Source organism: Castanea sativa, chromosome 1 (assembly GCF_040712315.1).
Source record: "Castanea sativa cultivar Marrone di Chiusa Pesio chromosome 1, ASM4071231v1".
NCBI classification, from domain to species: domain Eukaryota; kingdom Viridiplantae; phylum Streptophyta; class Magnoliopsida; order Fagales; family Fagaceae; genus Castanea; species Castanea sativa.
Window position 1 is genome coordinate 20,152,534 of NC_134013.1, and position 17,586 is coordinate 20,170,119.

At 37.3% G+C, this 17,586-nt stretch overlaps 1 long non-coding RNA gene across 2 annotated transcripts; it reads right to left on the bottom strand.

Moving 5' to 3' along the window:
* Nucleotides 1-8,754: 8,754 nt before the first annotated feature.
* Nucleotides 8,755-17,325, bottom strand: LOC142609433 (uncharacterized). Of its 2 annotated transcripts, XR_012839598.1 has the most exons (5): nucleotides 16,571-17,325; nucleotides 16,372-16,470; nucleotides 10,026-10,104; nucleotides 9,334-9,927; nucleotides 8,755-8,978 (listed from the first exon to the last, which is right to left on the bottom strand). It is a non-coding gene; the product is annotated as an uncharacterized LOC142609433 (long non-coding RNA). The 2 variants fall into 2 exon arrangements; XR_012839597.1 differs by having other exon boundaries at nucleotides 9,334-10,104.
* Between the last annotated feature and the right edge of the window lie 261 nt (nucleotides 17,326-17,586).

The following is a 17,586-nucleotide window of genomic DNA, read 5'->3' on the forward strand; positions in this document are numbered from 1 at the left end:
GTTGAACGTACATAATCATCATTGTCAAACATTGACAACAATACTACATCTAATCTTCGTAGGTAGGAATTTTTGGAAATCATCATTGCTTGAATCTGAGAAGTTTGAAATATCTTTATCATCGTCTAAAGCAGTAATTTCATCAATAGACTTGATGGCTTGCTCTTGCGCCTTCCCTAGTAGATGTTTCCTAGCCTTTTGGACTACATGTAAATAGTCTAGTTGCCTTTGCATTTAATTGTTCTCTCTAGGTAACTCGGCTGACCGTGCCTTACGAACTCATAACCCATGCCATTGACAGTACACCTCCAACTCACACCTCTTTTCGTATAGCTTTGACCATGGTTGTTCTGCTACGGTGAACTCTGTTGTGGTGGTATCTGTACTCAGTTGTGCAGGTCTGTCGACCATGATGTGTCTGACGCTTCCTAAACTCTCGTACGTGTATATTAGAATATTAACGAAATCTCTTTTCTTTCCAACCCATTTCCCTCCATAGTGGTTTGTGTATGTCTGTAGTTGTTGCTCTGCTAGAACTTGTGATGATGCATTTGTTGAAGTAGATCCAAACTTGTTTCGCATCGTACGTCTTGACCTTGAGGCATTGCGACTCATAGCTTAGTTAGTCGAAGAAGTTAGTGGGATAGAAATAGTCCATTCAGTATTGTGTTGCATTTATAAACTCATCTTATGGTTCAAATATCATAAAAAATTTTATATATGAGTATCAGGGCTTGTTATGTTAGTACAGGCTGGAAAAACAGTGCATGAATGGGAGTACCCATGCTCCCATTGTTACAGTGTATTTCCACGTGTACAATAGTATAAGTCAATTATATTTGCATAGTTACAGTATGCTTGACCAGATCCTCATCTCTGATTCACACAGTGCTATGCATTATGTATCATTATACGATTATTCTTTTGTTTAAGTTACGGGCCACATGATAGATCTAGCACGTAAAACTACATCAATTAAGAAATGTCTTAGTCGCGTACCATGTTATGCAGTTATACATTATTTATTAATAGTTGTTGCACATTGTTAACTCGATCTTTTGATGTTATTGTAGTCAGGGTCAATGGGTGACTCTTATCGCTACAGATCATGCAATGTGTTCACCGCGATAGGTCCTTGTTGGGAACTTGAAGATGAATTCAGCTATCCAATCAATCCCAACCTACGAAATAGTGCACAAGTCCACAATACCAGGAGGGCGGAGTGGGACTGGTTACTTTGTGAACAGGAGATGTTTTTTGATGAGATGGCCGATTATAAGTTGCCAGTGCCTCGGCGACTAGCATTGCAGATGCCAACAGACATTATTGACGAACTTCGTAGAGCATTGTGCCGCATAAGAGAAGAAAATAATTGAATGAAGATACGTCTCAATCGATATCGGACCCAAGTAGAGATTCAAGAATTAATGGAGTGTGAGTTGTATAAGCATGTATGATACATGCAATCACTTCTTGCAACACCCATTTATTAGTCGAATGTGGAGATGTCAGATGAAGAGTAATCGTGTTGTGGTCAACATGCACTTTGATGTATAACTATTATCCTTAATTATGTTTTAGATATATGTGTGTCACTATTGTTGTATTTGTACTGTGTAGGGAACAGTGTTTATGTTAAGGGGACAATGTAAACCTTATCATTGTTTGCATAAATATGCACGTTTGATGCGTAATCTTAGATGACTACTTATAGCAAAGAGGTAGGCAATTTATGAGATGCATAACACATAATACCTAAATTTTCCTACACAAGATGCCATCAATATGCATGACATGCATATCGACCAACTGGCATTACCAACATTGATAACATAATTCTAAAGATAGTACGCACCCTACATAGAACCTAGCTAGGCAATGTAGTATATAGATATTCATTCTGACATGTAGTCCTCGTAGCTGAGGACACTATTACATTCTGCTAGGGTGAGTTGCCTGATGGTTGCAGCGGCCTGCTCTTCTGCAAGTTGTAGCAGGTGATATTTGCACCTAAGAAGGAACATCGGGTTGTTCTCCTTTTGGATTTTGGCCATCGCCCGCCTACATTGCTCCATGTTTCCCCTTGGCATTGTTAGCTAGACTCGGTCCACCAAAGGTGCCTTGAGTAAAAGGAGATCAGTATGTAGAGTTGGACTCATTCATGCGGTACTCCCATTCAAGCCGCAGTCCTGCATAATATCAAGAAAACGGGTAAGGAGCCAGTTGCGCATTGGCATTGCAAATGGTGAATTTGACTGAGGTGTATCTAGATGTGATGCTTACACGACTATATATAGAAGGTATGCATGGGCAATTGTGTGATGTGGTAGTGTCGGCCATGTGCAAGTTGTTTAGTTAATAGTAATTGGTACATGAGTCAGCTTGATTGATTGATATGACTAGACTGGGTGCAGCAATTCATAATTGGTACAAGAGTAAGCTGAACCGCATAATAGTAATTGGTACATGTAGGTTGTTCACTTGATATGACTAAACTTGGTGCAGTAATTCTGAAATGATACAGTGAAGTGTTGCAGGTAATAGTAGTATACACGTGAGACCGATAGTAAGGCTTGTGCTTGATCTGGCTGGACAGGGGTGGAACAGTGATCGGATGTTGAATAGTACACACATAATTGAGAAAATGACTCGACTAAACTGTAATGTTTGTTGACGTGTGCGGTGTGTTTGATGTGGTTGACATGATTGGTCTTGGTGCAACAACGATAGTTCCATGTAGTGTAGTGTAGAAGCATGCGTAACATATCACGTGAATGTGTTTCTATCTCAATGAGCATGGTGAAACTATCAGAAGCTATCGCATAGCAGTGGAAAAGTTGGCCGCATTAGTCATTTGAACCGTATTCACGTGATTCCATTTGATATGACTAGAATCAGGGCAATAGTAACCGGCTGATGAGGGTACTATGAGAAATTTTGCGTACATATTCACAACAAGTAGAGATTATTCACGTGAAGTAGTTTGATAGGACTAGACTTCGTGCAAAAGTAGCTGCGGATCAAGGTACTCTATTTTTTTTTTTGGATTGATACTGTTTCTGCTCTTTGAGGTTCGGTGGGAATTTAAAGTTATCATGTGAGTTACCCTATTGTAGTTATTATGACTATTACTGGTCACTTACTTGTGCGATGCATTGACCAATTGAACAACACAATGAAAAAATGATAGTGAATAGCATTATAAGACTTCTATAAGTTTAATATTCATATACTCCATTACAGTAGCATGAAAGAAAAAGAATCAATATTTCATTAAAAAAAACCCTTAGACCTAATGCAGGAGTGCATGAGGTTATGCCAAATATCGCTCTATTTTTATTATTTTTTTGTTGCTATCACGTAAAGCATGACCTAAACATATTTTATTGTTTAGGTCACGTGAATGTGAATGTGTAGAAGCATGCGTAATGAATCACGTGAATGTGTTTCTATTTCAATGAGCATGGTGAAACTCTCAGAAGCTGTCGCATAGCAGTGGAAAAGTTGGCCGCATTAGTCATTTGAACTATATTCACGTGATTCCATTTAATATGACTAGAATTAGGGCAATAGTAACCGGCTGATGAGGGTACTGTGAGAAATTTTGCGTACATATTCACAATATGTAGAGATTATTCACGTGAAGTAGTTTGATAGGACTAGACTTGGTGCAAAAGTAGCTAGCGGATCAAGTTACTCTATTTTTTTTTTTTTGGACTGATATTGTTTCTGCTCTTTGAGGTTCGGTGGGAATTTAAAGTTATCATGTGAGTTACCCTGTTGTAGTTATTATTACTGTTATAGTTATTATTACTATTACTGGTCACTAACTCGTGCGATGCATTGACCAATTGAACAACACAATGAAGAAATGATAGTGAATAGCATTATAAGACTTCTATAAGTTTAACATTCGTATACTCCATTCCAGTAGCGCGAAAGCAAAAAAATCAATATTTTATTAAAAAAAACCCTTAGACCTAATGCAAGAGTGCATGAGGTCGTGCCAAGTGTCACTCTATTTTTATTATTTTTTTGTTGCTGTTACGCAAAGCATGACCTAAGCATATTTTATTGTTATCTCATTAATTGTGTAAACTGACTGCACTGCAAGGGTTCATCAATAAATTTTGTAATGAAAATATGTTGCATGAGGTACAATCCACATGGGGACCAAATTCAGAATAATATAAATGCTCATTTAAGAGGGAAAATAATATCCAATATTAAACCCATACATAAAAAAGGAGAGGTCAATCACTAGAAAATACATGACTGAAAAACCAAAACCTGCAATAAAAACAATTGCCTAAACTTCGTTGGCTAGTGTGATCCATTACTCCAAGGAAAATCTCCTAAGTGGTTCATCGTCAATATCAAACCCTGTAAACCAACTGTGCTTTCACAAACCTTCAATTTGTATTAATAATTACTATGATCTAATAACATATGAATGCTATAAGAAATTATGAAATAAATCTTATTTACATTTTTTGATCTACTTGATATTATATAGAATCACAAAATAACATAAAAAATTCTTATAGTTAGAACCATTTCAATAATAGTAATAATAATAATAATGGGCATGAAACTAAACTAACCATCATATTAATATATCAAAGTACTTTCCACAAATACCATGTTCTTCAAACTGCCACTAAAATAACAAAATATACAACTAGCTAAAAGTCACTACATAGCAACTACAAAAACTTCGTCTCCCCCTTGGGTACAATGGCCAATGGCAATCATCAAGAGTCAGATGGTAGAGAAGGTGGAACAGGACGTCTATAGTCAACTAAGTCCATTCGCAGAGCTGCAACCTCGGCAACAAGACCATCTAAAAGCTATTCATAGGCTGCTTGAGTTGTCATAGTGGTCTCCATCATAGCTCGAACAGAGGGAGGAGGAGGGCCTGTATGCGCTGCAGTGGCAGTGTGAACATCTACCTCATCATCACCATCCTCGACCACAGCAGTTATGGGATCCCCATGCATGTCCTCATCAGGAACATCAATAGCAATAGACCATACTCGTGGTCTCTTGGATGAACCAACACTGGGGTCGACAAACTTCTTTTGGGCACTCCGCTGTTTTAGAAATTTGGCTCTTATAGGGACCAAGATGTGGACCAACTCTTGGGAAGGAAAGTTCTGTAGTCCTAAGTATTTGAGGACCCTATGGATGAAAATTGGAAAGAACAGATCATGCCTCTTATACTTGCTCCTACGCACCTCCACAATGGTTTGAAGGAAAAAGGAAGGAAAGCAAATGGAACAATCAGGGACGAGGGCGTAAAGAAAGAGACACTTGTCTATAGGGATTGTATAGACATGAGAGATAGGGAAGATGTTATAACAAGCTATCCTAAAGAAGATATAATTAAGCTCAGTTAACTCACTTGAGCTAATACTTCGGTTAAAACCCCAGCTGACTGATCTTACACAAAGAAAATTCATAACATCATCAATACGAGGAGACTCAAAGTATGGATAGGTAGGTCTACAAATCACAGGTACATCAAGAGCATCAGATACTACGTCCCTAGTTATTGTACACGTTACATCACGTATCCACGATGTCACATAATATCCATTGTGAACATCCTCATACACCGCAAGATTCAAATAGAATTCTTTAATCAAGTCAGCTGGAGGGGGTTCTATATTTGTACATAGAGACATCCAATGCCTAGACTGTAGATTCCCACGGAGAAAAGGATGCAATTTATCTAAATTGATTTACCTTTCTCCCTAAATAGACCTATACTTCATCAAGTTTTCAAAGGTTTGCTCATATGTGTGTGTTTGGAACCTTAATTGATCAAACACCACTTCAGGTTCGGATGTAGCCCCTTTGGCTTTGGATTTTCCCCTCTTACCCCTCCTCGGAGCCATAACTAACTGATGGTCAGTAATGGAAACATGATCATCTCACAAAACTGCACCCAAGTTAAATAAACAAAAAAAAAAATTGAAAAACAAACCCAAAAACCGCATTACGAAGAGATAAACACAACACCCACATTTTAATCCTCTTACTACACAAGATGCATAGATACGCATTATGTATGAAGTACTACTTCGGTAAACCCTAAATATATTCGGCAGTCATCTTGATTAGGAAACAATACTAATCAAAGTCTTAAACAGTTATTAACAATAGCATAAAGGGGGAAAACTACTTCCAAAGATACTCATCAAAGTAACGATGAATGTTTCAGCACTAAATACTTATTTCTCGACTTCGTTTAAATTTGTTCATACTTTCTCACCCACCAACACACAAACAGCCACGGGGACAAATATATACACACAAACACGTACTCATTTCCCAACTGTACCTTCATATATATATTTTTTTCATCTTGGTTTTCCTAATCCATAAATAGTACATAATATGCTGAACCAAACCCAACTATTAAAACCATGAAAGGTATAGAACCTATCAACACCTAAGTTTGCAATGACCCGTATAGAACAAAACCCCCCACGTTCATGAAAATCCCCAATTTCGCATGCAAACCTACATTCTAATCCTCCAACTTCTGTATTTCATTAGAGATCATGACATTTTTCAATGAGATGTATAAAACCTGTCAACAAAATGCATACACAAGGGACTATTAACCAGTTCTGACATTTGCACCCATAATCATGAAATCCCCAAATTGCCAAGCATGCATTATCAGCCCTAGATTTTTAGTTTTCAACAAAATCTAATGTACTTTTTGCAACTATAGAGTATTAAATAGGCATACAACATTCATACTACCTAACCCATTAAGAATTTCAGATCCAAACACCCAATTTCATCACAATCCACATAGACAATGAAGTTTGAAATTGAGAACAAAACTTGGAGAATAACGCACCACCATGTGTAATTTTTGTTAGGACATATGTGATTGGTTGTTAGAGACATATGTCAACATGTTATGTAATTAGCTAATCCTTTGACAAAACGCACTTTACTTGTAATTGAGTAGATCTAGGATGTGTTTAATACTTAAAGGAACAAGAGTTCAAGTCCAAGTATTGAAGCCATGCAAGTTTGTCCAAGATTCAAGTGTGAAAAGTGTTGTTCATTAAATCTCGACAGCTTCTCAACAGATAGGTATCTATCAAGGTCTCGACAGCTAGCTTGATAGCCATATCTATCGAGTTTTACGAAATTCAGATTTCCAGATTTGATTTTTGGCTCATGCTAACATGTATGTGTAGGGTTTCTTTTCTCACAACCCTAAGCATATATAAGGCTTATTTTGAAATCACATAAGAGAATACATAAAGAACACATGAAAAAGTGACCGATGCCTTATTCTCTCTAAAAGAAGCTACTGTGTTTTTGCGCCTTAGGGTTTTGTAACCAAGTGCTTCTTGATCTTCATTGTTGATGAAGTGAAGAACTTTGCAGCCAACATTCTTCTTCCTCAATTCTTCTTCCTCAAGTTGGTGAGTGAGTCACGTACTGGGATTCATGCAAAGGGAGTCACGTACGGGGATCCATGCATCAAAGGGTAGCACTCATATATTGAAGAGTTTAGAGGTTCTGAAGCGGTAGAAGGTTTCTGCTGTAAGTTCATCTATGAGGATTGTAGAGTCTAGAGACAAAGGTTTTGTACTAGATTTGAAACTTCTCTTTACTATAGTGAATTGCTTTTCGGGAAGGTTTTCCCTCAGGTTTTTTTACTGTGAAACTAGTTTGTTATATTAGTTTTCCTAGGTCATCATATCTTGTCTTATTTAATTTTTCTACTGCATGATATTGACATGATATTAATGTTTGTTTGTTTTAACAAGTTTATTCATAATAAATCTAATTAAAAAATTGGATTTAAAACTTGTTAATTCTATCAACTGAGATCTAAATTTCCCAACAATTTTAAAAACAATAACGGTTAAAAGAGTCTTATTGCATAAAATTTTCGAAGAATTTGCGCAGGAAATTGTCGATTCTAGCCAAATGTATCGAGAGCAATCGAAAACCTTATTTCTCAATTGCTGCAGATTCTATAGAAATGGTGAACTTATCATCATGGGCTAGGGCATAACTCAATTTTTAGGTACTCGAGTTACTATAAGTAACTCGATTATTGAAGAATCAAGTTACGTGCAACTTAACTCGATAACAACAAAATTGAGCTACTCCCTTTTGGTTCCAGGTCCACTCTAGACCTTTGGACTGATCCAGATGCAATCCAAGAGAAATCCAAGTGTCTAGAGGGGTCTTGTGAATAACTCGATTTCCCTATAATCGAGTTACATGCAACGTAACTCGATAAAAACAAAATTGTGTTACTCCCTTTTGGTTCCAGGTCCAATCCAGAACTTTGGACGGATCCATATGCAATCTAGGAGGAATCCAAGGAGGTAGAAGGGTCTTGTGAATAACTTGATTTCCTTATAATCGAGTTACGTGCAAAGTAACTCGATAACAACAAAATCAAGTTACTCCCTTTTGGCCCAGGTCTAGTCCAGAACTTTGGACGGATCCAAATGCAATCCAAAAGGAATCTAAGTGTCTAGAGGGGTCTTGTGAATAACTCGATTTTCCTATAATCGAGTTACCTGCAACATAACTTGATAACAAAAAAATTGAGTATTTGAAGCATGCATTTCACCTTAAACTGAAAACTCATGTAGAACTGTTCAGAACCATGCTAATTTTACCTGTTTATTTATCATAAAATTTTACCTGTTCATAACCGCTTCCATAAACAAATCATCCATACAATTTCAACCACATCCATAAACAAATCATCCATTCATTTCCAACCACATCCATAAAAAAAATCATCCATACAATCTACAAAGGAAATAAAGAGCCATTATACTTTTAAAACCATTGAACCAAGTTGTTCACAACGTAAGTACAACCATTTATATATAAATGATGTCTTCTCATACTTTACAAAAAGATATTTGAGTTCAAGTAGCACCACAAAAACTATCTCTTTGCCACGAATCCCATATCTGCACAAGTATAAATAAAAATACATCAATACTGCATCTACTAGAAGAAGCAACTACTTGTACAACTAATCACAAGATACAATTTAAAAATTACTCCGGGAATCTTAATTACAACTTATATAATTTAATATCTACAAATGTAGGGGAGCACTAAATTCGCCAATTAAAAATCAACTCCTTCGTCCATTATTAACCAATATATATATCATCGTAGTTTAGACCTCTAGCATCATGCATACCTAAACATGTGAATTCATAATGTTTGCACAATGCTATTAACAAGACTAATTGACAACAGATGATGAGAATAACTAATGATATGTCCCCCCTTGTTACTATGACTTGTAATTATTACCTACTATGTAGCACCACAGGTTGTTGATTCCACATTTTTAGTCGGACATGTATGACAATTATGCCCCTCTTGGCGACACAACCCACACCTCGACTTCAGTCCATTCTCAATCCACAAAGAGGTTGGTAACTCCCTATCCTACTCATCCATCTCACTACGGATTCTTGTAGATTTAGGCCGACCTTTCTCTCGGATTAATCGTGGGTTTGGCATCACTTTTCTCCTTTCTTTTGGATCCAACCATTCTAACCTATCTTTCAATGGTTGGAATATTGGCTCATAGTTGTGGTACCATTCGGACATGCAGTAGAAAGGATCCATAAACTCCGTTGCATCTTGTTCATACTTAGCACAAACTGCTATTTAAGTGTGAATAGGGGATCTTGTATGCTTCCCATTTCCCACATGTGCACGTCATCTCCATTAGATCAACCCTATGCGTGTGATCTCCCCCGCTAGTAGCCAAAAGATTAGACTGTGTCTCCACTGTATATAAACATTGTTGCGCGCTCATCCGTCTAACGATATAGAGCTTCGCCTTCTCTTGGTTTGCCTCGAACTTGTCATAGGCATATTTGCACCATTCTTGCCCCTCTTCCATGTTGACAACATAAACTTATCCAATTTAATTCACATAATAATTCAAGATATCACAATATGCATAGTTGCTGCTAATCAAGATCATTGTTCACCATTTTTTAAAGGATTATGCACATGATCAGTGGTCCTGGTTTCCAAATGGTGGCTTAGCATGACCCACATTCCACAATGCTGCATTAATGCTCAAATTTAATCACATATTGTTAGTTTTTATAATATTAATCAAAAAAATAAACTTTGGAAAAAGTAATGGAACAGGGAATTGTTGAAAGATGGGGTAATGAATAATGATCTTTAACAAATACCAACTTAATTTGCCTTATCTTCTTTTACTTGCTTTGTTGTGCTCCTTTTTCTTTCTTTCTTTTTGTATGGTGGCTTAGTCAGTAGACCATATGGATGGAGTCATTGCATTGAGACCGTTAATGTGGGGGAGCTAAAGCCTAAACCTTATGGGGTCCTAAATTTTTTTAAAAAAAAACTAACAAAAAGCCACAACTTTAAGACTAAACTCGAGAATCTAGAAAGCCTAACTCTATTTTCTTATGTTTTGATGCTGATTATATGATAAGAGAGCATGGGATCCACCTAATTATTAAAGATTCTAATGATTAACAAAAATAAAAAAATAGAAGCTAAGGGCATCTAATAAGTACATGAACATTATTTATGCCAAGCTTATATTGTAATGAGTGGCTGGAGACTAAATGTGGCACATTAAGGAAAAGGCTTGGTTCAGAGCTGGGAAGGCTAGGCAGGAACATTTGGCAAAGACTACTTTGTGGATTCTTTCCCAGGGAAGGTAACAATACAATCCCCCTTTACTATTGCATACATGATGAGACTGTCTATCACTATTATCTCCTAGAAAATTCAATTGGGTGTTGGGAAGCTGGCCCTACTCAGCTTCCCCAACAGCCAAGAGGATCTTGAGTTGGAACTGTAGAGGTTTGGGCAAACCCTCTGTAGTTCTGCAATGTCAAAAAAAGCCCAAGAATTCAAACCAAATATTATGTTCTTGATGGAAACTAGGTTAGCTAAAACAGAGGGGAAATTGTGTGGGTTAAATGTGGTTTTTCAAATGGATGGGAAGTCCTAAGGGTAGGGTTTAGTGGTGGTCTTATTTTGGCATGGATGCCCAGGCAAAATCTTAGGGTCATTTATGATTCTGAACATCTCATTCGCATTGATCTCTTAGATAATAAAGGTAGTCCTTTATTTGTTACATTTGTCTATGGTCATCCTAAACATTCCAAAAGAGAAGAAGTATGGCATCAACTAAAATCTCTTAAATGTTGTGCTCACCTAAACTGGCTCTGTATTGGGAACTTCAACCAAGTCCTATCAAAAGATGAGAAGTTATCTTTTCATTAAGGTAGTCCTGTTGGTGCACAACTTTTCCAACAGGTGATAGATGAATTGCAATTGTGTGATTTGGCAGCTTCTGGTCAAAAATTCACAATAATGAATAATAGGGAGGATGAGGATTTTGTCATGGAAAGACTTGACGGGGCCTTTGCTACTATAGAATGGATCAATAGTTACCCTTTATATTCTCTTAGAAAGCTTCCTATAATTCGCTCTGATCATGGACCAATCATTCTAGATTTGGAAGTACAAAGCCCTTTCAGAAAAAGACCTTTTAGATTTGAATGTATGTGGCTTACCCACCATAGTTGTAGAGAGATGATTCAACAGGCCTGGAATGTGCAGTCTCAGGGATCTAGGGCTGTAAGGTTGAGAAACAAGATCTTAAATGTGAAAAAGGACAGCTTTGGAATGGAATAGAAGGGTGTTTGGAAGGGTAGAGAATGGCATTAAACTGAAGCAAGCTGACTTACAAAAACTTCAGTATTCAATTAGTTCTAAGGATGATGTGCAGAAGGAGAAAAATCTTAGAAAGGAAATTGAGGTTTTACTAGACAGGGAGGAATTGATGTAGGCTCAAAAGGCAAGGACCAAGTGGATTCTACAAGGGAATAGGAATACTAAATTCTTTCAAACTGTGGCCAAACAGAGAAGGGCTAGGAGTAGAATCTTACAATTAAAAAATGATCAAGGTCTGACATACCTGATGAGATTGAAAGCATACTCACTTTTTATTTCATGAAAAGCTATGAGAATAATAACAACATCAGTGTTGATGAGATCATCCAACAACTTGAGACCCTACCTATTCCTGTCATATCTGAGCAGCAATGCAGTATGCTTAATAGGCCAATATTAGATGTGGAAATTGAGGAGAAAATCTTCCAATTGGGTCCTCACAAGGCCCTTGGACCTGATGGCATTCTATCTTTTTTCTTTCAGGAATTCTGGAACATAGTCTAGACAGATGTCACTAATACTGTCCAAGCTTTCTTCCATTCAAGTTCTCTTTTTAAGCCCCTCAACCATACCTTTATCACCCTTATACCCAAAGTCACTTATCTTAATGAGGTTACACATTTCAAGCCTATTAGTCTATGTAATGTGGTTTATAAAGTCATATCCAAACTTCTTGTTAACATACTAAAGCCTATCATGGACAGCCTAATAACACCCTATCAAAATGCTTTTATCCAAGGAAGAAATATTTCAGATAACATCCTCTTAGCCCATGAAATCTTTAATGTCCTCAGGAAAAAGAAAGGAAGAAAACTCAGTTTTGGTGCTTTAAAGATAGATATGAGTAAAGCCTATGATAGGGTAAATTGGAATTTCCTAAGAGCTATCCTGTCTGTTATGAAGTTTGATTCAAAATGGATTAATTAGATTATGGAATGTGTGTCCTCAGTGTCCTATACTTTGCTTATAAATGGGAACCTAACAACCCCCTTCATACCTGCATAAGGATTGAGACAAGGGGATCCTTTGTCCCTATACCTTTTTCTTATGCGTGCAAACATCCTTTCCATTTCCCTTCTACAGGCAGAGAGCTCAAATAGGATAAAAAGGAATCAAAATAGGGAGGAGTGGGCTGTCCTTTACCCATTTTTTGTTTGTTGATGACTCTTTTTTATTTTTTAAATAGGATAAGCACTCCTTAGATAACATAATGAAAATCCTTAATTGGTATTGGAAGATTTCGAGTCAGAAAATTAATTTGTCAAAATCTGACTTATACTACTCCCCAAATATGCCTAATCTAATCAGAATTCCTTAGTTAGAATGTTGCAAGTGAATCTTGTCCAAAATCCTAGCAAATATCTTGGAATAGATTCCAAGTTAAGAGGGAATAGAGTTGCTAATTTCTAGTTTCTTATTGATAAACTTAATGCTAAATTGCAAGGATGGAAAGTAAAACTCCTTTCCCAGGCAGGTAGAACAACCCTCATCTCATCAGTCTTGCAATCCCTTCCTCTTTACACTTTCTCTTGTTTTAGGGTGCCTGAAAGTGTCTGCAACAAAATGGATGCAATTGTTAGGGCTTTTTGGTGGGAGCATGATCAGGGGGAGCATAAACTTCATCTTATCAATTGGGATCAAATCTGTCAGGCAAAGAGGAATGGTGGATTAGGTTGTAAAAATTTCAATTTAATGAATCAATCCATGTTGGCAAAACAATATTGGAGAATCACTCAAAACACAAATTCTCTCCTAGCAAGAACTTTCAAAGCTAAGTATTTCCCTAGAGCTTCAATACAAGAATGCATCCTTAAGCCCCACCAATCTTGGATTTGGAAGAACATCATTAAGATAAATAATCCCAAGTTGAAGGAAGGAAATGGAGGGTAGGAAGAGGTTTTGATATTCCTCTAAACCATCAAGACTGGTTTACCCATCCAAATCTGTAGGTAGACCATCCATGCTTATCTACAAGAACTTTTGGGGACTTGATTGATCATAACTCTTATTCGTAGAAGGTAAATTAGTTAGATCTTTATATCCCTCCTCTCAAGCTTTGGAAATTTTGCAAATTCCTATATCTAGAACTAATGCTATCCAAGACAAACTTTGATGGAAGTATTCAGGGGAAGGGCATTATGAGGTTAAATCTGCTTATGAGATATTGGTTAAGGATTGCCCAACTACTCAAAGACCAACACAGTAGCAAGCAGGGGTGTGGAACTTAATTTGGGGTGTTAAAGTCCCTCTAAAAATTAATGCATTTGTGTGAAAACTCATGCTTGACAGATTACCAACCATGCTTTAGTCTATATAATAGAGGGATTACATCCCTTTCTTTGTGCCCTTTCTGTAATGAAGAGGATGAGTCTACCTCACACCTTTTTCTGTTGTCCTCTCACCAGAGCTTACTAGCATGGTTCAGGTTCGGCTGTTCATTCTTCTGATTTCAGTAGCATAACAGTTCAATAATGGTTGACCTCACTTCTTCTCAGATACAAATAGAAGGAGCCAAGCTCTATGGAGTATTTTCAAGTTATTTTTACATATCCATGGTCAATTTGGAACCATAGAAACTGGGTGGTCCATGAAGGAGCAAATCCAAATTCTATGGATATTATACTAACAACTCAAGCTCTATCTTGCAGGTACAAAGAATCTTTCAATGACCAGCCACTCTACAAAAGGAACTCAGGAGGACCAAAACCAGAACAGCAATCTGCAACTGGTTAATGGCAATTCATCTTGAAGATTGCAGGAGCAAGGTATAAGAAGACTAAAAGATGCTCTTTTGCCTATGAAGCTGTAAATATGCAGGGTGTTAGTGTTTTCAACATATTTTTTTGTTGGGTGATGACAGAAAGGTTGTTCAAGCCTTTAGGAAGAAAACAACTTCTGAATGGTTAGATAATACTAGGCTAGTTGATCTAAAGTTCCTTTCTCAATCAGGGTTGTTTTGTAATATGCTTTTTGTGCCCCATGTTGTAGTTAAACAGGTTTGGTCTGTAGCTAAAATGGCAACGCAAGTGCCTTTGAACTATTGTTGGTACAATCCAGCAAAGGTATAACTCTTGGTTTATCTCTTTTTGAATGATATCAAAAAAAAAAAAAAAAACCATAGTACTTAGCTGTACCACAATTTTAAGTAAAAAGACCTACCTAGCTCTTTTTTATTTCCTTATGTGGCAAAGGCTTGAACCAGAATAACAGTGGCCAATTGCATCCATTTCACTAGAAGCCAAGATGCCTCTTGGCACTTGGAACCGACCAAGATCAGCAGATTCAACACACTTCTCTTTGTGTCTATTATTCCTTTGTCTCTTCATGCATTTGAATTCAAGCATGATTTTTAACACTAGTGTCACCACCTAGGAAAATCATTAATTATATCTGTGCTTTAATTTTTTTTTTCTTTTATTATATATTATTTAAGTTACAGATGAGGCTTTGCTTAACCACTAACATAGCTCATATAGACTTAATATGCATTAGAGATGTTACCCTAATTCTAGATTGATACTGGATGGATTTGATATGAGTGTGGATTGCATAGGTGTATGCTAGGTTTCATATAATGTGTTTGCTAGGTCAATTTGGTTTATATAAGTGATTACAATGAGTACTAATTATAACTTGACTAGTTCTTTTAGAGTATATCGCAAATGTTACTTCCACTTTCCTCAAGTTGTGACAAATGGTATTGATAACACAATGTGACTCAGGGACACCACAACACAGTATGGATCTTAACAAGAACATTAGGGTATGTGTGAGGGAGATTGTGATGCCTCGTCACAAATAGTATTCTTTGCATCTGCTACTAAAACAACCTATGTTTAGAATCTTAGTATGATCCATATAGATACTAAATTCTAAAAAGCTAAACAAGAATATAATGTGATTAATAGGAGGTTGTTATTGCTAAGTCTTGTATAAATTGTTCTAATTTTGTTTAAAAAAGCATAGGAGAAAATCCTCTAGAAAAAACATACAGTAGAATAAAGTTAAATTAGTAGAATGAATCTAAATTGAAGAAAATTTATCACCCAGTATATGGAAGAGAGAGAGAGAGAGGGGGGGGGGTAATTCTATGTCCAAGAAAATGTGAGGTTTAGGCATGGAGGTAAAGTATCTACTCAAATAAGCCACTTTCAAGGTCATTAAAGCAACAGAGGCCATTCCCAATACGTATCACGTGGTTTTTGGATTTTGCACCAATATTTTGTTGTCACGTCCAATTCATAAGTACCCCCACTGTAGTTTAACATGATAATTCTATTCAATCTAGAAGTTAGTTTAGTTATTTTCAAGACTCCATGTGTGTGTGTATATATATATGGGGCAACCATAAATCCTGCCATCGCACCCAATCCTACTTGGGGCATTGTAGTTTCTTGAATCCAGTCCAACCTTATTTCAGACCTGTCTGAGGCAGGATTTTCATTTAATGAATTAAACACTGATTTCCTATTTGGTTTTTTAACTAAGTATCTTTGACTTTTTTAACAAGTAACTTTGAAGTCTACTTCGACGACGCAACCTAAATATTTACACAATGTATGGGAAAACACACGATAATGACAACAACAAACACATGTAGCAGAATTTTACCTGAAATGCGCCACCACAGTAGCATGAACACCCTACCCTCTTTAACTACTCAATGACCATTTTGTTTCCACCCATATTCCCTCACAGGTCTCATCTTACCTATTTCATTAGACAAAACAATGTAATTAAATGAACTTATTCAATCAAATGCACAATATAATTAGCTCAAGAAGATTGGAAGTGTAGACGAATTACATACTATCACTGGTCCTGCAATGGGGAGCGTGCGCAGGAAGGCGTCGCGATCTCTGCAAACCCTCTACCGGCTCAATGTCCTCACCCGGTATCTACTCAATCTGTACAGGCTCTTCATGGGGGGATGGAGATGAAGGTCCTATGGTGGGCTCCACATGCACTAGAGGTGGGGTGGGCATGCCTGGTGTGGGGACAAATATGCATCCACCATCATAGGCAGATCCACTGAACACTGGGGGCGACATATGGGGAGGGTCCTCGTACTCCTTGCTAGCACCACGGGACATAGTCTGGGCTGGAACAGTGTCCCTATGACCGGCGGTATGGGATGGCCCAGCACCAACATCAGACATGCATTACGGTGTCCCACCGCCTTCATTAGACAGTACCCAATCATCCTCAAGCCATGATTCTTCTACACCCGACTCATCCCCTTCCTCATAGATGGATTTTGGCTCGGTCGTACGACCGGGACCAACTCAACCACCTCCACGACATCCATGCCCTCGAGACCCACCACTTTGCTAGCCGCGACCTGGGGCCTCTGTACCAATGTTAGATGCTTCCACGAGCGCATTTGCCAATTTAAGTCGGCCCAGCTCCTCCACAACCTCTAATGTTAGCTTAAAGTCACTGTACATGTCAGAACCTTAGTCGCACCTCTGTAGAGACCTAAGCATCGACCGAACCTGCAAAACAAGGGCGTCATAAAGCAAGACTGCGGGTATGATGCAAAACTATAATAAGGGTCATGTGAATTTATCTTTTTATTAACTTAAAAGTTATTTTGGTTACAAAATAATAAAACTTAAAGGGTTTTGATTCTCACATATCCCCTTTTATGTGCTAAAATGTGGATATTTTCATATCAGTTATGGATATGTGCCAGAAATAATGAATGTGAGTGAATGTGAAACAATATTTTTCAAAAAATATAATCTTACACCTACAGCCTTTTGTAACATATGGCAAGTGTCTTTATTGTAAAAGCTACTTAGACGCAGCTTTAAGTTATGTTAC